Source organism: Artemia franciscana, chromosome 14 (genome assembly GCF_032884065.1).
Source record: "Artemia franciscana chromosome 14, ASM3288406v1, whole genome shotgun sequence".
NCBI lineage: Eukaryota > Metazoa > Arthropoda > Branchiopoda > Anostraca > Artemiidae > Artemia > Artemia franciscana.
In genome coordinates, this window is record NC_088876.1 from 33,883,370 (window position 1) to 33,908,795 (window position 25,426).

At 34.5% G+C, this 25,426-nt stretch overlaps 1 pseudogene; it reads right to left on the bottom strand.

Moving 5' to 3' along the window:
* Positions 1-644: 644 nt before the first annotated feature.
* On the bottom strand, positions 645-24,083 carry LOC136035623 (rab5 GDP/GTP exchange factor-like; annotated as a pseudogene).
* Between the last annotated feature and the right edge of the window lie 1,343 nt (positions 24,084-25,426).

A 25,426-nucleotide genomic window follows, 5' to 3' on the forward strand; every position in this document is an offset into this window, starting at 1 on the left:
CTACCATACTGTCTTCTTCAGAAAACTACTCTACTTTTTTCTATTTCAGAATACTACTTTACTTCTTCGTCTTCAGAATACTGCTCTACTTGGCGTATGAAACAAGAAAAAAAAAAGAAAAAAAAGTAAAAACAATAAAAAAACAGCCAGAAATAAATAAAAGACAATTCACTAATTAAATTGGACAAGTATTCTTCGATTCTTTTATCTTCAAGTATTCTTGAAATGTATTTACTACCCTAATTCTTCTTCTTCTTGTTAACTTCCTTAAGAAAAGAGATAAGCTTCTACATTTATCAACATTTTTGAACGACTTTTTGACCTATTTTTCAATCTTAAAAGCGTTGCAAAGCTAATTCAAAATACTTATCCCGCAGATAGGCAAAGCTATCGAATGATGGTGAAATTGTCTTATGTTAAAACAGAAGATACCCAAAAAAATAACATACCGAAAATTGTACTGGGAACATTAACTCAATTAAATGTACCAAACCTTAAAGGTAAGAGAACATAAAGATAAAAAGACATAAAAGATAGGGGAATATAAATCTTAAAGAGAATGAGAAAAGCTTCAATCAGCTAACATTTAACGTATCTACTGTTCAGATTCATCAGGTTCGCCTGAACAAAGAAATAACCCAAAGTTCTCTAATAAATCACTCTGTATTTCATTCTAGAATTTTATTTTTAACTCGTTTTCAAAAAGACTATTTAACAATACTTAGTCCTAAGGAAACCGTTGAATTTTCATCGCGGCAATTTTTTTTTTTTACTGAAACTTGGGTATAACTGACTCTAGAGCACTCATGCCAAAGGCATCTACTTAAAAGGGTTCATTTGCTTCACAATGTATCACCGGATTTTTTTTTCCACCAACAAAAAATGCTTCATCCACTTGACTGAGTCCTGAAGAATGTGGACCAACTACAGTTGGAACTAAAGGAGGGGGTAAATCTTGGGGAGCATCGCCCAGAAAATCTAAATTCGGTCCCTTCAAATTCATTGGATACTGAGCTAGCACCTATTTAACTTCCTTGGCAATATTTTCGTTGAAATCCTGAATCTCTTTTTCAACAAGTACTGTATCACTTTCAAGTTCTTCACACTTTAATTGCATATCTTCCAACGTTTTTAAATTGTTATACATTACCTGTAATCCTTCTGATTGATAGTGACCATTTCTTAGAGCATTTAATGGAAATAAATCACCCGACATATAGGAGTTGAACTGCTCTTCGGTTAAATCCAGATCTTTCCCCGACATTTTCTCTATAAACTCAATAGCAATTCGGAAATTGGTAAAATAATATCCACTTTCACCTGATTCAGATCGGGCAGGATTGGCAAAATGAGTGATATACATAATATTCGACCACAATCGGGGAGGATTAGCCCTAAGCTAATATATGAGCGTTGGTAAAAGATCATCCGCAGACCCAGCAGTGTCATCCGAATTTTCAACAGACTCACCAACAATCTAAAATGATAATTTACAGGTGTCTACAATCAGCTCAAGTTTGTCCTGAGGAATCCTCTTTGAATCGATTTCTGTAAGATTCGATATTGCTTGTACCATTAGTTTTTGGACGGAGTCCAATTTCTCATTTACAACACAATCAATCATTTCTGGAGTTATCCAATTCATCTGCCTTGTCTTCTTTTGCAAACTCAAATCTTTATCTTCCTCGACTGAGAAGCCATTATAAGTAAGCTTACGGTACAATCTTGTACAGAGGTACTGTTCAACCTTATCGGCTAAGGACTCCACATCATCAGAGCTAAAATGGTTAAAATTATGTTCTAATTTGTCCTTGAAGCTTTGATAAATGTCCTTGAAGATATTTGATAAATCTTCGTTGTGTGTTTGTTCATCATTAAGAGATTGCTCAATTTTCCTAAAAGCCTGCTTCAAGAAGGAGAAAACCTCAGATTCGATATGAGAACCATGAGTCTTTAAAGAGGCGGATATGACTTCGACAACCCTTCGAGATTCTGGACTCAAGCTACGATCTTTAGAAGGACTCTTCCTAAGAAGCTTAGTTGCTGAACTCTTACCAAATGAAGGACTTGCAAGCTTTCGACGCTCATCAATACGAGGCAAAGACGATTCTGCTGATTGTAAAGTAGTTTTCATACTCTCACCAATGTCACTCACTGATCTTGACACTTTACTTTTCGTTTTCTCTAAAAAATCTAAAGGTTTTGCACGCGCTTTTCCAATATTACCAGCCTCTTTACATTTTGAGCAATATCCACGCCATTCTGAATTACCATAAAAACCATAAGAATTTTTGCAAAGCAAGTCGACTTCACTAACGTAAAACCTCGCTGGAGCTTCTGATCGTCGTGAATGTCTGTTCTTCGAACGAACTTTCACAAAAGACATTTCTTCTCTAAAACTCCACTACTTCTTCTTCAACATACGACGGATGAGATGCCACAAACAAAGGCGTATAACGTCAACGAGGCTCAAGTGCCTTCTCGTACAGGGGAATGTCAAGATAAGCAGCAGAACGATGAAACTAAAACAAAGAAAAAAAACTTCAAAACTAAGAAAGCTATCAATACCACGACAAAGTTCATTTTCAATATGAGGTGTAACATATCATTGTGAAGATAGAGGACGAATGGAAAATTGGAGTCTTAACAGTACCGATCAAAAAGGAATCCGATTGTTTAAACTGTTTAAATGGATATTTACACAACCATATACTACTACTAACAACTGACTGCAGCGCCAAGCCACCTGAGGCCAACTCAGCTACGTACGCTTCTCCACCCTCCGACTCTATTCAAAGCCTCCCTCTTGTCACCCTTTCAGGACGTTCCCATTTCCCTTACGTCATCCTCCCACCGCGGTCGGGGACAAGCTGCTTTCTGTTTGACCCTAGACGGTTGGTTGACAAGGACAATATTTAGCAATCTTTCATCCTTGATCTGCAGAAAGGGCCCAAGCCATCTAAGCATTTCTAGCGTATGTATATCTCCTTTCTCTGTGTACTTTCATAAAGCCTGTTATTTCAGTCAACCAAAAGATCAGTTTCAACAGTGTCACTGAATAATATTAACGGTAATGTGTTTTTTTTCCCGAAAATTAGCATGCATTATTTTGGTGTAAAAAAAATCTAGATAGGTGAAGACTTAGGAAAATTCGTTTAAAAGATCTACAGCCGAACTGGTCAGCCATGACAAAAATAAAGAAATTGATACAAAGACGAAAAACATGTCTATGGCCATTAGATGAAAGTGAAGAGAAACAACAAAAATCCAACAAATATTTAGCCTTAATTTTGGAAAAATATTTCTTCACGTAAATAACATCAGGTTGATAAAGTTACTCATATATAGTTACTACTCATTTAATAAGATGATGGATCTGGAAATCGTAACTTTAAAAAAAGATAAAAAAAGAAGATAGAATTCGACCTCATAACCAAAAATACTTACTGACACAAATTAAGTAGCCTATGGTATATGCTTTGAAAAAGTGGCTTTATTTTTCTTTGAATATCATTTGCTGCTTGTAATTTGATAAATAATTCCTAGAATTCTTTTTTTTCCTTTTTTTTTTTGCACGAGGGACGGCTTATATGAAAGCAGACGGGGACATGGTACCTTTACACTTATTGGCTAGGATTCTCCGAAAAAAAGTTTTTTTTTTTCATTTATGGTTTAAAATTGAACCATTTTGCTCTAAAACTTAAGTACAAAATGACACAATTTCAGGCCATAAAAATAATGTTTGTGCCTTCTCACTTGCAAATTAGTGTCTTTAGAAAGACTAAATGCGTTCTTTACGTGGAGAGCTCTATTCAGTTTAAATATTATCTGCATTATTCATAAAATAAGAAATAAAAAAAGCTGAAATCTAACCTCATTGAGAATATGAATTTAAAAAAAAGCGAAAATACTCAATAAAACAAAGAATATTACACAAAGATTGTGTTTACATTGCACCTGTAATTCTTTTTTAATTAATACTTAAATTTTGTATTAATATTTGAGCTCACACAATAAAAGTAATAAATGGGCAATAAAAATGGTATTTGTCCGAACTTATTTCGTGTGCAACTAGGCCATCTAGGGAAAAAAGTCCGTTTGTGTGTCAATACGTGGTTTGCTGACAGTACAATTCCATTGCTTTCCATAATTTTCTTCTGTAGTTCCCATAACTGTTAGTAATGTATTATATTTTCATCATATTTTGGTATATTTCAGCTAACTTCACTTCTTAAGCGGGGTTGCTTTAATACATAAGTACCCTATATCTTTAGGGATAAAATGACCCCCCCTGTACGCGGGGAAAGGTCTGAAAGTTGTAAAATTTTACATTGTTTACGTATAGTATTTGTTATTGAGAAGTATACACAATATTTTTTTTTCTGGGGGGGGGTATGCTTTGGGTGGGTTTCAATAGGGAGAATTTTACGTGAAAAGGGAAATTTACAGTGGGTGGACTTTGTAGGGGAAATTTACAATGGGGATATTTGACATAATTCCTATACAAAACATTTTTAATTATCTTACTTTCTCTTTGCCAACTCAATTTTGCAAGTGAATATACAATGGGGAATTATCAGGAAGTATTTTCAGCATGTTTGGATTTCTGGGAAAAGAATTCCATGGAAGGGTCGATTTCCGGAGAGATCAAGAAAACAATAGAAATTAATATATTTTTCAAATGAAAGTATGATAAGGACAATTTTTCTGGCTGAATAGTCCGCAAGAAATTTCATAGAATTTTCAGTGAGAATGGAACTGTCTGGAGGGAATTTTACGGAAGGGGGTGGAGTGTATTTTACGTTCGATTAAATTTCATTGGAGGAGTTTCATGTGAAGGTGAAATTTTCCACAGAGGGTGAGCCAGATTTACCTGCCTCATTTTAAAACGGTCAGAAATTAAATAATAAAATTCAAGTTTTTTTTTATTTGAAAGTAAGGAGCAACGTTAAAACTCAAATCAAACAGAAATCATTCCGTATATGAAGGGGTTGTCCCTCTTCTCAATACATTCTTTTTTACGAATGTAAAAAATACATTCATTTTAAGGTCATTACTGTTTTATTTGTAGAAAAATTAAGATTTTTCTGGTTTAAAAGTAATTGCCAATGACCTTATCTTGTCAATGGCCTTATCACAGTTGTTCAATCTGGGCTTCCACTTCTTCATTTCCTAAAGGCAAGTGCCAGAAAACTTGTGAGTGATGTTGCGTCTAACTTCATGGAACTAGACTATATTCACAGTGTTGGTTTGTTTACCGAACTGAATCCTTACCTTTCAAGTGAGTACCTGCCTTTAAACCAGACATATGTGGGAATAGCTGCAACCGATTCAATGCAAGAACTCGCAAATGCTCAAGAGCCAAGTGATAATATTGATCTCTTTTGCCAGTCTTGTACAATCAATCTTGGAACGGATAAGAACAATCTCATCTTGTCCCATGATCAGCGACGCCACTATTCAACTTTTTTTGGCGGGGGGGGGGGGGGGGTTATTGATTCACTGAGTGGCTGGTTATATTTACCGACTGATTTGAATTACATAGTTCGTATATTTAACTTAAAAATCAAGTCGATAAAATGATTGCCTTTGCTGGCTGAGACCGTTGTTCTCACATCATTTATTTTCATTAGCCCATTAAAAAAAGAAAACGAAATTGATGACACTGAAATGGTTACAAATGGTCTTATGTCAAGACGCTATTCAAATGTAGAGAAAAGATTTTATATTAAATAATACACATGAAGTAAATACTTGTTTAATGCAAAAGCAACAAAAAATATTTTATTAGACTATTTCGTCGGAAGCAAGGGAGCTTGTCAGATTATTTAGCATAAGAAAATAATTTGATTCATGATCGAAACGGCAAAATAATATGCTCTTTCGAAGCACATCTGAATTTTTGGAAACGGAGTCGTTTTCCCTCATTGACTTTCTAAAGCTTCTTTCCCACCCCCGCATTATCTGTACTTTGGGGGGCTGTATATCCATCCTGTTTCTACCTCCCTGAATTCGCTTTTTTTTAGATACTTTTTTTAAACTAAAACTCAGTTTCTGCACTTTTTTTCTGATCTAGGGATCGGAAAGAAAGAAGGAAGCTTTTTTAGAAAAAAAAGTATATATCGGCCGAAGCTTGCTGGTCCTCTTGTTCTACATGTCAAAAAAGGCCTTAGCATGATCTTAAGTTAAATAAAGTTATTATACGAAATATTTTCTCGTCTTGATGAAAAATTTGTTGAATCTTTTTTCTCAAATACAATAGGATTTCGTGACTATCAGTAAAGATCCTATTTTAGAGCTACATGGGCTATGGATTTATAAAAATGACAAACAAATGAAAACATGAAAAAAAAACTGTTTCACCATGTGCCTATACTTATCTTTCCACACTCATCTTCCCTTATCCCACCATTCTTCGATTCTCCAAAAGCCGCTCTCTATGGTGCATCGTCAGATGGACATAATCCTACAATTCCGAATGGTCAGTTGACAACACGACACAGCTTACATACCAATACACTTATTTAAAACTCTATTTATTTTTGGGACACAGTGCGCGGTAGCGATGCTAGCGGCTGGAGACAGGAAACTGGCAGTACAGGAGCACAGCTTAGATACTAATATTGGTACCTAAGCTGTGTATGCAACAATATAGAATTGCATTTCTGCCTATGGTGTTGTAGTATGATTTATGCGTCAGAGCGCAGGCTTGGAGGAGGCGACAAGTTCAGAGCTCAGTACCGAAAGCTTCTCATGGGCAAGATAGGAGTTTTCATAACTGTATTGGTATCTAAGCTGTGCAACACAGCCTATAATAGACGCCAGTTGCTTTTAGTCGTATCTTCCCTATGGAAGGATTTGAACACACATCTTTAGACTAGGCGTTAACCTCCGGCACTCCCACGGCCAATCAGCGCGAAAAGATCTTGGCTCTATTCTGGGAGCGAAAACGAAAACTTATGTTCTGACCACCGTTAATTCTATCATTATACAATCCTTATTAGGATTGTATAAAAATTATGTTATTTCATTTGTTAATAGATATGGCTATCTGTTATCAGTCCATGCGTTCTATATAGGCTGTGAAATCCAGTTTCCAACTGCGAGTGTCTGGTTTTGACGCAGCGCCAATTAATGTCGCGACGATAGCAATGTGTTGCTTTTAAAAAATGTTTGCGCAACTGGTGTCTATATAGGTTGTGGTTCGTTTCCACCATTCTTTCCTTTACTTTTACCCTATTCTCAATATTACACCCATCAAATCTGTCAAGTCCTTACAATGGGTAATTGTGCTATGCCTTCGGAATGAAAAATTAGAACGTAAATTCAGCTATAATCATATTTTGCCAAATAAGAAGTATAGTTTAAAAGTCAATCTTCCTCAACTATTTGAATAATAAACTCTTTTAAAGATAATACTTGAGGTACAGAGGCGATTTAGGGGGGTACAGAGGGGGCACTTGAACTGGGCGCAAAGTTAGTAATGAGTAATATAACCGTTAAATCCATTTGTATTTTTTAAGCTTTATTTCTATTAAAATAAAGTATAGGGCGCAGTTAATAAATGGAAATAATATATAAGTTATTAATTAATAATGCTGAATAATTTCAACAAAAAATTAAAAAACTTACAAATCAATTTATAAATCGAAAATATTTTTGTTAATAAATGAAACTTCTGGTTAAAATTAAGCCTGAAAACTATATGAGAGAGAGGGCGAGGGGCTAATCAAGATTTAGCCCCAGGTTCAAGAGAGAACGGAACCGCTACTGTTGAAATAAATACAAAATCGAAATAAAGTAATCAGGATTATAGGGCAAAGCGAAACGACAAGTTCTTAGAACTTCAGGAGCTTCGTATCCTTACCAAATTTTTTATTTCGTAAATTACACAAATATTTTGAAAATACTGACATATGTTGATAGATTTATTCGTAAATCAATATAACAGTAAGCTTAACTTTCGAGAATACATGAAAAAAGCTATAATTCTAGAGGCTAGTTGATATTTGGGAAGCATTACAATTTTTCAGATATCCTACAGAGAATACTTTTTAAAGTTCAAATTCGTAAGTCTTGTTTAAAGTCATGGCCTATTCCCCAAAATAAATAAATAAATAAAAAAAGCGGTGATTAAACCCTGAAAATGAAAGAAAAATCAAATAAAACCAACTCCTAGTTTTCAAGATATGAGCAGGATAAATTTTCGGTTCAAGTGGATGCTTCTTCTCAACAATTCACAGTCCTATTTGTGGTCCTAGAAATAGTTTCAGTACAATAATTGACTAAAAACATGAATACAAAAATGAAGAAAATCGAATGATGAAAAAAATGAAGAAAAAAAATGAATGCAAAACAAGAAGAAAAGCAGTTCGTAGTTTACCAAAAGCAGAGCTTACAAGGTAAGGTTTTTTACCAATTTCAACGAAAAACAGAACAATAGAAATATAATAAATAAATAACAACAAAATTATTTTGCAAATAAAATATGATGAGGGGGAGCCTAAATGAAATGTCTTTAACGGGGTAATTTCGATAACTTCTCCTGCGTTAAAAAAATGTGTACAACATGTGTTCAGAGGCATAACCACAGAAGCTTCCAATTAAAAAAAAAAGAAAAACGTTTTAAATAAAATAGATGGCACACAAAAGATGAGATCAAACTTATGATTGTTTCAATGTTCAAATTGGGACAATGATTAAAACCGATATAAATTTAAAAAAAACTACTGGCACTAAAATTAGAACAATCGAACCTTTTTTAAAGACAACATTTCAAACTCTCCAGGGGGATGTATATTTTGTTCATTTCACAAGAAATATTTAAGACTGATGCGAAATATATGCAAAGTCAGGTGAATAAGAAAAATTATATCCTGTGTCATAGAGAAGGCCAATCCTCTAAAGAACCTTTCGTTTTAGGAAAGTATTGAGAACAATTCGAATAAATATAAACACTGTTAAAAGAAGCATTATGCCACAGCCCACACGAAAAATATTAGTCCTTAATGTGCAAAGGACAGCCACCCTCCCAAGTATAACATTGTGCAGGTATGGTCAAGCATGTATCCAGAGGAATGCTGCCAACTTCAAGATCTCCCCCCCACCAAAAAACAAAAGAATATAAATATTATCCTGATAATTTCTCATACAATTGTTTGTTGTTGGTTTTTTTTTTTTACTATACTCCAGACATATTCATATATATTTGTCTTTCCATTCTTATTAACAAATTATTTTCCCAATTTATGTTTAAAAGATAAAACAAAGTGAGGTATATTCAAAAAAGACCCTATCGTTTTCTTAAAAGTAGTTTACAGGAATTAGGTCATAACAAGAATTTCATTTTTTTTCTATGGATTACATAAAAAAACTAGTTTTTTTTAACTGAAAGTAAGGAGCGACATTAAAACTTAAAACGAACAGAAATTACTCCGTATATGAAATGGGTTGTCCCCTCCGCAATCCCTCGCTCTTTACGCTAAAGCTTTTAATTGTATTAAAAAGCAGAATTGTGGCAAAGAGTCAAACTTTGGCGTAAAGAGCGAGGGATTGCGGAGGGGACAACCTATTTCATATACGGAGTAATTTCTGTTCGTTTTAAGTTTTAATGTCGCTCCTTACTTTCAGTTAAAAAAAACTAGTTTTTTTATGTAATTTCTGAACGTTTTTGAATTAATGCATGTTTGATTTTGGCTCTCCACACATAAATTATTAAAATGAAATTTGCATATTAATTTCTTTTTTGGCTAAATGGCTTTCTCTTAGTTTTGATCAGACGATTTTGAGAAATAAGGAATGGGAAAGGAGGCCTAGTTGCCATGCAATTTTTCGGTTACATAAAAAGGCAACTATAAATTTTTATTTTTAACGAATTTTTCTATTAGTAAAAAATATATGTAACTTAAGAATTATCTTACGTAACAAACTTTTATATTCTTTAATTTTTATTATGTATATGAGAGAGTGTGTACCCTCGTTAATACCTCGTTCTTTACACTAAATCGTAAGTTTTGTCCCAATTCTTTAAGAATGACCCCTGAATCAGAAAGGCCGTAGAATAAATAGTTGAAATTACTAAAAATACTATAGCATAAAGAGCGAGGTATTTATCTCCTCCTAAATACCTCGCTCGTTATGCTAAAGTATTTTTAGAACCCCTCATATGCGTAATAATTTCTGTTCGTTTTAAGTTTCAATGCTACTCTTTACTTTCGATTGAAAAAAAAACTTTTCCATGTTTATTTTTTCATTGTTTTTTTATAGTAATTTTAGAAAATCCTGCGCCCTTTTCATTGAATTTCTGTTCCCCCATGACATATTTCTCCATGGAAAGATCCTCCCACATAGCCCCCTCCCCTCAACCCCACCCCCAAAACCAAAAAAAAATCCCCTGAAACCGACTGTACACTTCCCAATAACCATTATTATATGTAAACACTGGTCGAAGTTTGTAACTTGCAGTCCCTCCCCCGGGGACTTTGGGGGATTAAGTCATTCCCAAAGACATAGTTATTATGGTTTTTGACTATGCGGAACAAAATGGCTATCTCAAAATTTTGATCTGTTGACTTTGGAGAAAAAATGAGCATGGGAGGGGGCCTAGGTGCCCTCCAATTTTTTGGTCACTTAAAAAGGGCACTAGAACTTTTCATTTCCGTCAGAATGAGCCCTCTTGCGACATTCTAGGACCACTTGGTTGATACGATGACCCCTGGGGAAAAAAACAAGCAAATAAATACGCACCCATGATTTGTCTTCTGGCAAAAATACGAAATTCCACAATTTTGTAGATAGGAGCTTGTAAATTTTACTACAGGGTTCTCTGATACGCCGAATGCCATTGTGTGATTTTCGTTAAGATTTTGTGACTTTTAGCGGGTGTTTCCCCCTATTTCTAAAATAAGGCAAATTTTCTCAGGCTCGTAACTTTTGATGACAAAGACTAAATTTGATAAAACGTACATATTTAAAATCAGCATGAAACTCTGATTCTTTTGATGTATATTTTAGCATCAAAATTCCGTTTTTTAGAGTTTCGTCTACTGTTGAGCCGGGTCGCTCCTTACTACAGTTCGTTACCACGAACTGTTTGAAAAGAAAATAATTCGGTATTTCGGGGCTTCTGACATTATTACTCTTTTGCAGAAGTTAGGCTCAAAATTGGAAAAGGATTGTATTTTTTCTCTGGATCCCTTCCACCTCTTAGTTCGTGTATTTTCCCGTTAGTTTTCACCTGTTTTCGCTTTACAGTTGTGTTATCTCTTAGCAGTTCTTTCGTTAGTTGAGTTATGGTTGTGGTATATATGTTTTATCGCTCGTATAGTTGTGTTATTTTCAAATTATACTCCATAATAGAGAGGCTCCGAACACCCAGCATTGTATATTAAGCTCTGAATTTGACGTTTTTTTCTAACGTGACCAGATTCGTCCTGCGCTCAGCACCCTTTTCATTGAATTTTTCTTCCCCCATGACATATTTCTCCAAGGAAAGATCCTCCCACATAGCCCCCTCCCCCAACCCTACCCCCAAAACCAAAAAAATCCCCCTGAAAACGTCTGTACACTTCCCAATAACCATTATTATATGTAAACACTGGTCGAAGTTCGTAACTTGCAGCCCCTCCCCCAGGGACTGTGGGGGAGTAAGTCATCCCCAAAGACATATTTATTATGGTTTTCGACTATGTTGAACAAAATGGCTATCTCAGAATTTTGATCCGTTGACTTTGGGAAAAAAATGAGCGTGGGAGGGGGCCTAGGTGCCCTCCAATTTTTTTGGTCACTTAAAAAGGCAATGAGAACTTTTCGTTTCCGTTAGAATGAGCCCTTTTGCGACATTCTAGGACCACTTGGTCGATACGATGACCCCTGGGGAAAAGAAAAAAAAAAACAAAAAATCAAATAAACACGCACCCGTGATTTGTCTTCTGGCAAAAAATACAAAATTCCACATTTTTGTAGATAGGAGCTTGAAACTTCTACAGTAGGGTTCTCTGATACGCTGAATCTGACGGTGTCATTTTCGTTTAGATCGTATGACTTTTAGGGGGTGTTTCCCCCTATTTTCCTATATAAGGCAAATTTTCTCAGGCTCTTAACTTTTGATGGGTAAGACTAAACTTGATGAAACTTATATATTTAAAATCAGCATTAAAATGCGATTCTTTTGATGTAGCTATTGATATCAAAATTCCATTTTTTAGACGTTTTGGTTACTATTGAGCCGGATCGCTCCTTACTACAGTTCGTTACCACGAACTGTTTGATGTGCCTAGTTGTACTCTTTGCGTTCTTCTTTCTTGAAATGAAGCTATCAATTTCAGACTTGTGAAATGGAGTCCAGCATTTTCAAGCTTAACCAATAAAATCTCATGAATCAGCACAGTCAAAAGCCTTAATAGTATCCAGAAAAATTGAAGCCAAAACAGCTAAAGTTAAAAATTAAAGTTACGGTGGTAAGTTTTTTGCTTTATGGTGTGTATTAATAAAAAAGAAGATTTTAAGCTAACTTCTATGATAAACGTCTAGATAAGTCAGGTTTCATCACTTTTTCAAAAAATCCCATAGCCTTTACGATTCTCCTGTCATTGTCTATATTCTTATTTCTTAATTTATTAATTAATTAGTTTATAAATTATTTATAATTATTTAATTTATATAATTAATTTATCAATTATTAATTGATTTCTTATAATCTATTAATTGTCTATTTCTTAAGTTATATCTATATTTCTTGTTTTGAAAAACCCTCCCCAATTCTACAAAAAAATTCCACGTACATGCTAGATTTACATAGAAACCGAAATGCCAGTCACAACTAAATTAAGTTTTTACTGTTTTAAGAAGTAGAGTTAAGAGAAAGTCAAACTTTAGCGTAAAGAGCGGGGCGTTGAAGAGGAAAAGCCCCTTTCATATATGGAGTAATTTCTGTTCGTTTTAAGTTTTAATGTCGCTCCTTACTTTCATTTAAAAAAACTTGTTTTTTTTTTTAATCTCCAGCACAAAACAAGAGAAGAATAAAGTTTTTTCAAAGATTTCAGGGAAAGTAAATGTCGTCTTCCAGTTTTCTGTCGTTCATTCGAATCGCTTATGCAAGCTCTACAAATTAAGGCCGTGATTAAGTGAACTTGAAAACATCGAGGTTCAAAATTGAAGTTAGGGTAGCCTTCTGTCTCTCAATTCTCTAGAGACCGTCGATTGTCAAAAACCCTTCAAATAGCACTTATTCATTGGCAGAAATAGCAGGTTAATTATACCATCTTGTCAATCTGGTCCCTAGGGCGATCTGAAACGATTCTTTCTGGCAAAAAATTTCAGGTAGCTGAAAATATTATATGGGACTGTTCGAAAACAGGAAAATACATCGAAAAATGGTTCCGATCATCTTACAGCTTATTGTCTTCTGCTCATGATAGTATCATTTTTTTTCTAAAAGCAATATCCTTCATAGAGTACACTTGTGAAAAAGATCTAGACATTTTCTAAAATTTCTAAGCAATTAGAGGAAATAGGGCAAAATCCTTGCAAACATTTATAGCATCTTCAAGAAGCTACAGCCTGATATTAAAAGCGGTATTTTTAGCTATATAATACTTGAGTACTATTTAAATATAAATCTTCAATTTTAACATGGAATTTTCAAGTTCCATCGGGTCACTTAATCACGGCCTTAAGGCCAGACCGCCCAAACAATTCTAAATAGTTTGGCCACACAAACAAAAAAGTTTACAATGGACGAGATAGGCTGAATCCTTATGGTATCAAATCCTTTTGAGAATTAATTTCTGATCTTCAAGTAATGTTGAATCGGATTAACGACACTTCTCGACTACTTAGTCGTTACTTCATCATAGGATTAACGACACTTCTTGACTGCTTAGTCATTACTTTGTCATAGGATTAACGACACTTCTTGACTACTAAGTCATTACTTCGCCATAGGCTTAACGACACTTCTTGACTACTTAGTCATTACTTCGTCATAGGATTAAAGACACTTCTTGACTACTTAGACTACTCTTGACTACTTAGACTACTACTTCTTGACTACTCTTGACGACTTATTAGGAGATATTAGGTATCTCCATGACCGAGGGAGCATCCAGAATTTTGTTTGGGGCAGGGGGTTATTTTTGGTGGGGGGGGGGGTAGAATAGAAGCTCAAAAAGCCTATCAGAAATATATTCGAATACCTTTTTTATGTTTTTACAAGTCAGAAGAAAATTCCAGAGGGAGGTTAAAACCTGGTCCTTCTTCCCCCCTTGGATACGTCCATGTCCATTAGATATCAAATACGCAGCATAAATTGTAAAAGGAAGCAACAGAAGATAATAGAAAAAACTTTTACCACAACAAGAACAAAAGCCCTCTTCCTCAAATCAAGACAGGCTTCACCAAAAATGAACAAAGTTTCTTCTAGTGGTGGTAACTGTTTATAAAGCCGGAAATCACAGAACAATTCATACGGTTCACCAGACTCACCCACACTTGACAATATCCCCGTGTTCACCAACGGATCATTTACAGAAATTCTGGCAACAATGCGCACTCTAAGATTAGTCCAACCTTCTAAACTAGTTAGGGATGCTAACTCTTCAACGGTAAAGTTTACAAACGGAAGTATAGTGTCGCCACAAGGCATTAACTACTCTATATCCTCAGGGTTGGGCAATGGCATGCCTATTTCTCTCATATATGATTTACCAAGTTTTTCTCCTTTTTTAAGATGCTCCTGGGTTACTGGGTTTTCTGGCTCCCAAGGACGAGGTCCACGCTTATTCTCCCAGTTATTTAAATTCTTCTGAAAAAAAAAACAGCATCAATATAATACCTCAATATGATAATTAATAAGACGACTAAGAGCTGTCTCAATGACAGAAAAAATATAGCACTCGGTCAACTAGCAAGTGTCATAAAAAAAAAGCTCTTTAGGTTTATTATATTATTTTCTTTTACAAATTTCTCAAGAAAAATTCACAAAAAAAACAAAGCATAAGGCAAGGGCAGATCTAGAGCAAAACCTTAAGGGCGTCAAAATTTACCAAATTGACAAATTTTTTTTTTAAATGAAAAAATACGGAATGAGGGTGCCAGATAAACATCTTGGGGGAGGGGGTACCCACATCCCATGCACCAATGGCGTAAGGTATCTAATATCTTTAGATTCGACAATAAACCCACATCAAGTGCCTAGATTACAATATCTAATTATATATATTCTAAAAGCTCAGTTTTAAACAGTTAGTGAAACATTCTGACTCCATTTTTTCCCTTTACCCTGCTATATTACTTTGTTTGCTATTAAAACAATTTCGTACTAAAGAGTGATGCTACACCATTTTCATCACAAACACAATTTCCCCGGCTAAAAACAACTTGTTATGAGAAATTTAAATGAGTAATTTAATGAGAATGTTATGAGTCATACATGATGTAATCTTTTAGCATTAAATGGCAAATCTATGAACAAGTTTTATTCATCTGAAATTGTTGTTTCTGTGTTATTCTTGGAGGCACAATATACCATCAATGACTCGCTTCATTTTTGAGGCTGGTAGCAACATCAAAACATAGATGTCACAATTGAATAGCGAATTATCCGGTAATAACCCTAATTTAGAAGGTTTTTTTTTCTCTCTCTCTCTCTATACTTCTGTGCCTGTTTCGTTATTAAAACAATTTCGTACTGAAGAGTGATGCTACATCATTTTCATCACAAACACATTTCTTCAGCTAAAATCAATTTCTTACAAGAAATAAAAAAAAAGAAGTGTCATACACTGTGTACTTCAAGTTCTTTTTATTCTTTGACTTTACATATTAAAAACTATTCACATAACATCCCCGGCAGAAAGACTGGCTCGAAAGCCGGGCGACAATACAAACGGTATAAACAAACAAAACCAGAAGAAACAGATGTCATCACACTTCTCACTATCTCACACACAAAAAAAATGCCAAAAAGCATTTACTAAAATTATTGTCATGATTGATCTGATAGCTGAACGGCCGGGAGCTACTCCCAGATTAATATTTACTAATTAGCAGAACTTTGATTTTAGTTTTTAATTAGTAGTGATAGACTCTGATCAAAAAAAAGATTCATATGTGTTCCAATAATTTGTAATAATGTTTCTAGGTGAAAATCTATACTGTTCGGAGACAATGAAAGACAAGAAGCTTACTTAAAGGACAACGAATATTCTATGTCCGGACTGAGGAAGGGCCTGGAAAAAATTATTTAATTTCCTTTAGATAACAGACACGAAAAGTACACATTGGAAAGCTAAAATTTGTCTAGCCAGAATGATATTAAAATAGCTGTAAAGACTTAGTTGGAGATTTACAGGGAAGAGAAACTGGGGAATAAAATAACATCTTATGGATTCACATTGCTTAATTTTGTAACTTCACTACTACTACTACTACTACTACTAATAATAATAATAACTCACTGCAGCACCAAGCCGCCTGAGGCCAACACAGCTACGCACGCTCCTCCCTCTTTACACCCTCCCAGGAAGTTCCCATTTCCTTTAAATCTTTATTTATGACATCCTCCCAACCCAGACAAGGACGACCTGCTTTCCGTGTAGCCCCAGACGGTTGGCCAAATAAATAATTGAACGATAATTAATTTACGAATGAACAAGATAAAAATAGATTGATTTTAAAGCATAAAAAGGAAAAAAAAGACGATCCATTACACCACCGTTCCTTCCCAACTTAAGCCTTAGGCTAGTGATAAAGAGCTTTCCAGCTTAAATTCTGGTCAACAATGACTCCAAGATACCGAATTGTATAATGTTTTAGCATTAAATGGCAAATCCACAAACTAATTTTGTTCATCTGAAATTTTGTTTCAGTTGTTTCTGTGTGGAGTTAAATTTCTCTTGGAGTCAACATATACCATCAAACACACACTTCATATTTGGAGCAACATCAAAACACACAGATTGCAACATTTAACTGCAAATTATCAGGTGAGTAAAATACCCTAATTTAAAAGTATTTTTTCCTATCTACTTCTGTGCCTATTTCGATATTAAAACAATTTAGTACTGAAGAATGATGCTAAAGCATTTTTGTCACAAAGATATTTCATCAGCTACAACCAACTTGTTAAGATAAATTTATAAAAAAAAAACAATGCATCAAACTATGGTGTAATATTTTTACGTTATATGAGAAATCTTAAACCTAAATTTATCCACTTCAAAATGTTTTTCACTTTGTCTTTGAATGTTTCTTTTTTTGAGATGGTTTATGACCTCAAACATATACTTCAGATTCGAAGCTGGTACCAACATCAACATGTGCCTATATTGCAAAATATAATTACAAATATTCTCAAAATTTCATTTTTTTAAAAAGGGAAATAAAATACCCTAATTTAAAAGTTTTTTTCTCTCTCTACTTCTGTGCTTATTTCAAAATTAAAAACTTTTTACAATTCTACAAATTTAGGGAAATATTGGGAGCCGGTTTATATGTACCCATATTTCAGATATATGTTGCATAAGCTGCGAAGAAATACTTTCTGTTTGTTTTAAGTTTCATATTTGCTGATAAAAAAAATTGGTCATTTTAAATAAAAGGGTCATTGTAAATAAAATACCCTAATTTTAGGATATTTTCTTTTGTCTGTGCTACCATGCCTATTTTAATATTAGAACAATTTAGTATGGAATAATGTTGCTACATCAGTTTCAAGGTCGCAGCCAGGGGGGGGAGAAAGTCTAAATAGAGAAACACACAGATTGCAAAGTCTAAATTTAGACTTAGAAGAAACTCTTCTAAGTCTAAATTCCGCTTCTAAGTTAAAATTCTCCCATGGAGATACTTTTGAACTATTTGTTTGTATTAATGTTTGTAAAAAGAAATCTGTATTTTGAAATTATTTTTATCTCAAATGATGTAGACATTTTGTGAAACTCTTTACATCCTATTTTATGATTTATTTCATATTTTATGATTTATTTCATATCTTTTAAATCATATTCAAAAATATTGCAAAAGGTAGAAAGTTTTTTGAATAGTTTTGGCGAGAAAAATCAGTTCAACAAATTTATATGATCAACAGATTTTTGTAGAAAAAAGATGTGGTGTACACTTTCAAGATGAGTAAGTAAGCAAATATGACGGCACTTGACCCTCAAGGTCCAAACCGGTGGTGCTGATCTCCACATTGTGGCCCTTCAGCAAGGATTTGCAATGGGGGCTGGGGGCCAGCCGTCCTGTTCAATCGCACACCATTCCTGCTCACTCTTCCAAGATTTTTCCACGTACCCATGTATAACTGGGTCGACTTTGGCTGAGATTACAGAGTCACGCCGCTGGCTACTTTCCCCTACTAAATAGGCGGCCGCGCTAGGGATTGAGCCGGTGCCCCTCAGACGAGGGATTCCAAGCCCAACATACTAACCACTTAGGGTTTACATTTTCAAGGGCTTATAAATAAAGTACTGACGACCAATGATTTCTTTTTCTTGAACCATTATTTTATAAAAGTTAAACTTCTATTAAAGAAGTTTTGTGACTCTTTTAAATTTAGTTACTATAGTGACTCTTAACAAACTGTTTGTATTTACAAAAAAAAGCTTCTGTGCAAGTAACCGAACGGTAAAACAAAATTAGATTTTAAATAAACGTAATTTGATTCATATTGAATCTAAAGCAAAATGGTACAATTGCAAAACTTTATAATTAATATTTGCAAAATATTAACTGTATAAAATATACAAAGTTATAAATCGCTGCAAATTGTACCTTGGCAAATAAATCCTCCTATTATTTCTAAAGGAAAACTATTAGATTGAAAACCCTAGAAACCTCATTATCCACCTTATAATGAAAAAAGAAATCACAAATGCAACAGCACAAACACAGAAACAAACACATACCAACCAAACATAAGAAATATAAACTGTAAAAAATAATAATAAATATTAAATAATAAATGATATATAATAAATAATATATAAAACACATAATTTTATTATGTAATATAATACAGAATTATAAATAGCTGCAAATTGTACCTACTGAACTGTTAGAAAAGAAGTTAGCTTTTTAGTTTTAGAAAGAAAACTGAAATTTACAGACTACAAAAATATAAACAATGTAGCCATCTAGTTTTATCCCAAATTGTTTAGCTAAAAACAACAATTTTAAAGACTGATTTTTCTTTTCATTTTTGGCAAATAAATCCTCCTATTATTTCTAAGAGAAAACTATTAGATTAAAAACCCTAGAAACCTCATTATCCACCTTATAATGAAAAAAGAAATCACAAATGCAACAGCACAAACACAGAAACAAACACATACCAACCAAACATAAGAAATATAAACTATAAAAAATAATAATAAATAATAAATATTAAATAATAAATGATATATAATAAATAATATATAAAATACAATACATAATAAATAAGATATAAAATATATTTTTTTTTCAAATAAAAAATGAAAACAGAAGGAGAAAGACTGCCCGACAACCGATTATCCACCCTTTAGGGCCCCTCGATATTCGTTGTAACACTATGACTAGCTGGTACCAACGAAGTACCATTTAAATGGATATCATGTACTATAATTACAAATGTTCGCAAAATTTTGATTCTGAGGGGCGACCGGCAAACCTTAAAAAAACGCTAAAAATAGCCATGTTAGAGACAAATTACGAGATTACAGAAAAATCCTAAAAACTTGCAGATTCGAAGACGGGAAACACACCACCTCCCCGACAAAGGCCTGACTGCAAAGCATATTGTAAACATGTAGTTAGGCAGCTAGAATTGTACCTTCAAAAACTGAACCTGTCTGAGGATTTTTCCCGGGAAGCACGATAAAATATGAAAAGCTTATTTTCAGGCAATTTTTGATCTTTTCAGTTTTCCTGTTGAAGGGAGGGGGCATTGTGTTCTGATGTCAAAATAAACGGGCATTATCTAGTCAAAAACATTATCATAACAAAGCACTTTTCAGACCAGTTATTTGATCAAATAAAGACCGAATGCTCAAGTCATGACCTTACCATCAACGTAGCCATGTCGAAGATAATTCGTTTCAACCTCATAAGCGGAATATAAGAGCGGAATGCCTCTATTCCCTTTCTCAATTGTGAACGAAATGAAAATCTTAGGAGTAACTTTAAATGGTGAGTATAATTTCAGTGCCCATATTAATTCTACCGTCCACAAGGCTAATGCATGCCTTCAGACACTTACAAGTTGAGGCGTTTTTGGTGTGATACTGACAGTCTTCTCAATACCTACAGGTGTTATGTTCGCCCGTTGCTCGAGTACGTGTACCCGGTGTGAGGCCCAATTGCTATCCGCACGGCGTACCAATTGCGTGACGTAGAGTCCGTCAAGAAAAGAGCAACAAGGATTATACTCTGAAGCCGTGACATACCGTATGATCAAGCCCTCGCGAAACTGAATTTATCCCCACTTAAAGTTCAGCTTAAACCCCTGATTTTGCAATCTGGAAAATCCATCCTATCCAATACGAGTAAAATCAGGCCCATGGCACAATAGCCAAGCCCCTAGTATTGAGGCCCATGGCTCAAAATAGGGTTTTGGTATTAATTAAATAGACAAGTCAAATCGACGATAGTGCTCTCTGATCAATTCCTTGAGAAAGATGGAATACTGTATTAGAAAATATTTTAAAAGCATCTATTCATGGACTCTACATATTCTCTCCAATCAACAGCAAAGTAATCTTTAGCAAAATACTTTTGATAATTTTCGAAAAGCGACTTTACTAATAATTAAGAGACTGATGCCCATTCGGAAGAGTTTTCCATAAACAATTATCCATAACAAAAAGAGAAAAAAAAACAAGAAAAAATGCAAAAATAAAACAAGGAGGATATCCAAAAGCAGAGGAACTATGGACCAGGAATCATAAATGATAGATGAAGTGATGTAGAAACAGTAACTTTATTTAACATCAAGGAGGCACACTCGTGCCTCTATAAAGAGGCGACACACGACAATGTTAAGCGATCTTCGGTTCCAGTGGTCGCAAACGGATGGGGAGGGATGCATTTCGTAGCCCGAGCTCCAACTAAGAAACCTGCAAAATTTCATCCCCCTCCAACTTTTTCTTCATGGGGAAAATCTGGCCGAAAGTTTCGACCTGTCAACCCAAGCCCCCCTTTAACGTTGTCCGATCGGGCTGAAATTCACAAGTTAAGGTCCCCTAGGGCCCAGGAGCTTATCCGCGAAATTTCAGCTTGATCCGATAACTCCTTCCCTGTTTTCCAGAAACCACGCATAGCCACTTAAAATTCATTTAATTTTTTTTTCCTAGACGCCTACAGGTCACATCCGACATCGGATCTGGGTGTACGAAGACTCATTCGATGCGGAATTCTCCGAGTAAGTGCCCATGAAAGTTTCGTAGGAAAATCTTAACCCCCCGAAAGTTTCGACCCTCCAACCCCCCCCCCCCCCACCCCTTTTAACGTTGTCTGATCGGGCCAAATTCCCAAGTTAAGGTCCCCTACGGCCCAGGAGCTTATCCGCGAAATTTCAGCTCGATCCGATAACTCCTTCCCTGTTTTCCAGAAACCACCCATTAGCTATTTAATTAACGGATTTCTCTCCATAAGAGCCCATGTTAATTTGAAATTTTTAAAAGCTATTGAGAAGTTATATTTACACACATGCAAGTTATTAGCTCAGTTGGTAGAGCGTGAGACTTTTAATCCTCGGGTCAAGGGTTCAAGTCCCTTACGGGCGGTTTTTTTTTCACAACATCAAAAAAATTTTGATAACACCTGGACAGCTTATCATTTGAGAGATAACAGAATATTAGCTTCTTATGAGCAAAAGAAACATTTCGGTCATTCTATCTATTTTTTTTCTATTTTATACAATGATTTAAAAGCGGGGGGGGGGGTTGGGGGGCGGCAGCCACCCAACTTCCTCTCCTAATTCCTCCACGAGGAGTACAGGAATTATTAAATTACATCCACCATGGATTGTAGAAAAACGTACAGAAATAATATGAAAAAAACTTCGTTTTCTTAAAGAGTTAAAGAGGCTGCGTCCCAAAGTCGAACCTTAAAACGTACAGGAATTAGAAAAGGCAGTTGGGGGGCTGCCGCCCCCCAAACCCCCCGCTTTTAAAGACTCTTTTGGACAGGTTTTTTTTGTGGGGGGACTTCATTGTTACTAATTACTAGTTTCGGCGCAATGGTTCTCCTGTCCTCTTGTGTTTAACATTTTTCGAAGTTATTCCATTATTCATTCATTTCAATTATTTTTTAATTAAAAGAGGGCCTTTCCGAAGCCAAGAGCGGGGGGTTAGCAAAAAAACAAAAAACCTGTACAAAAGAGTCTTTAAAAGCGGGGGGTTTGGGGGGCGGCAGCCCCCCAACTGCCTTTTCTAATTCCTGTACGTTTTAAGGTTCGACTTTGGGACGCAGCCTCTTTAACTCTTTAAGAAAACGAAGGTTTTTTCATATTATTCTTACAGCATTGATTAAACAGCAAAAATTCACTTGAGAGCTATACTAAACGGAAGGAACTGAAGCTCTCAGCCTATTAGCAAATTAGATCTGACTTTTTATTCTACCAACAGTTATTTCCAAAATTCCATTCTGTCTACATAGCAAGTGTAGACATACTGACGAAATTACAGAAAATTTTCAAATTTGTAAAAAACGATTAAAAAAAAAAATATGAACTACAGATGAAAGAGTTAGTTAATAGAAATACTTAGAGTTTTTTATTAGTAAAGTTGGCTATCCACGGAAACCAAAAATAAATTCTCATATATTTCATAACATATAGATTCTCCGAGAATTTCTTCATGAATGCAGATTATGGTGCCTGGATAAACCGATCAACTTGAACTGCCAGCGATTATGGTGTCTTGGGAAATCAATCAATCTTAATTGATTGATTTAAAGAGGGAGACAGAAGTACAGTGTAAAGCACATATTAAGGGATGTGGCAGTTCAAATTTTTCTTCAAATGGCCCTATTTAAGGTCTCCGTTATTTTATATTACCAGAGTGAGACTTTAGCCTTTGTAATTACGAACCGTAATAATTATAAAATTATGACCGAAAACCAAACTTTCTATACTCTCATGCTAGTTGGAAGTCAAACAGACAAAGCATAGTACTGGAAAATCCTCTCTACACTGTACATTGTAAACCCCCTCATCATATCGATCATATGTATCCAACTGTGCCTATCTTATCTACAGTATTTAGCCTACTTGTTTAGGGGATAAGTTACTTTACAGACTAGAACTATAGATTGTAAAAGATTGTCTGTCAGTATAGATTGTCTGTCTGTCTGTCGAGTGACGTCATTATATGACGTCTGAATTATTTCATCGTATACCAATTCAGAAACGAATGTATTCAAGGCGAAGTAGCTGAGTTGGTAAAGCGTTATGTTCCAGGTTCCAGGTCCGAGAGGTTCCAAGTTCGAACCTTGGCTTTAGCATTAATACAAAAGAAAAAAAAACTAAAAAAGGTCAAAACTACAAAAAAAACTAAAAAGAAAATACTATAAGAACTAAAAAAGCTAAAAAACTAAAAAACATAAAAAAAGGTAATAAACTAAAAACTAAAAAAGAAAAATAACTAAAAAAAAGATAAAAACTAAAAAAAAATAATAAATAAATAAAAACGAATAAAAAAAACTAAAAAAACTAAAAACTGAAAAAGAAAAAAAACTAAAAAAAAGAAAAAAAACTGAAAAATAAAGGATAAAAAGAAACTAAAAACGCGGACACAGGTAATATAAATGACGACCGGGACACTCAAAGAGAAATTACAGACTGGGACACTGGGACACAAATAACGACCGGGAGATATAAATGACGACCGGGACACTCAAAGATAAATTACAAACCGGGGCATCGGGACACAAAATGACGACCGGGACACCGAGAATATAAATGACGACCGTGACGCTCAAAGAGAAATTACAGACTGGGACACAACTACAAGGGGGATGCCGGGGGCACAGGGGGATATATAAATGACGACGGGGACACAGGGAATGTTCGATTAGCAATCACCATTAACAAAGCTCAGAGGCCAATCATTAGAATAATCAGGTATAGTTCTGAATACGGATTGTTTTTCCCATGGACAATTTTATGTCGCATGTTCAAGAGTCGGTGAACCTGACAATCTATTTATATGCACAGACAATGGGACATCGAAGAATGTTGTACATTCGCAAGTTTTACGTAGTTAAAAACAAAACTGAAATAAAACAAAAGCAATTTTTAATGATACAGAAACTCATTTAAATTATTCAAAGAAAATAGTGGGATAATTTTGTACTGTGAAAAATTAGGGCGATACTAAATATTTGAGGTAACTGTACGACCAAGTTAAAAAGTCTATGAATAAACATTGCAAGCAAAGTTATGGATGTTAATTAATTACTTACTTTTAAATAAACAAAAGTTATGTACCAAAAGAGAAGAAGAGCGCATCGGACGACAGACACAGGAAAGCCATTACGCATACTCTCAGAAAATAACCTAGTCAAAAAAAAAAAAACTGAAAATATAACTAATCTGTTTCAAAAGTATACCTACCGAGCAACTCCACACGTAAACCAGATTTAAACTGGTTGAAATTACCATTATCCTGGATATCTTTACTAAGTTATGTCCAAGGCTTGGAAGCTCTATAAACAAGAAAAAAAGAAGACCTACTTAAAGAAAGTCGAGGAACCTCAATATTTCCTCGCGTCCAAGTATCATGTTGGTGAACATATGACCTCTCACAAAATATGCCTGCAAAACAATCTAGAAGGCCCTCATTACGATACTTATAAATAAAATCAAAGTATAAAAATCACGCAATCCGACTGCAGACACTACATTTATTTCACTATAGACCGACCTCATGGACGCCACCTTTAAGACACCACTTGTAGTCGTGAGTCTAAAATCTCAGAGAGAAATCTTTTGTATGCGGAGTGTCCCATTTTTTTGCGTTTTGAGATGTGAAAATGATTTTTAATGCAACGAAAAAGGCCTGAATAGATAAAAGAATCGAATATAAAACAAGAAACTATACTTTTAAAGTCAAGCAGTGGAAAAGAAGTAACACGTAAAAGACTAATATTTCAAAATAGAAGATTTAATATTTAAAATATTAGACAAAATCAATGGGATTTTTGTTACAAAGGAAGGAAACTATCTCCCCAAGGAGGTTTATTTTTCGAATAATTTGAATAATATTTGAAAAGATTTGGATATTTACTAAATATTTACTAAATAATTTGATATTTGATATATATATATATATATATATATATATATATATATATATGATATATATTGATATATATATATTGATAATATATATATATATATATATAATATGATATATATAATGATATATATATATATGTATATATATAT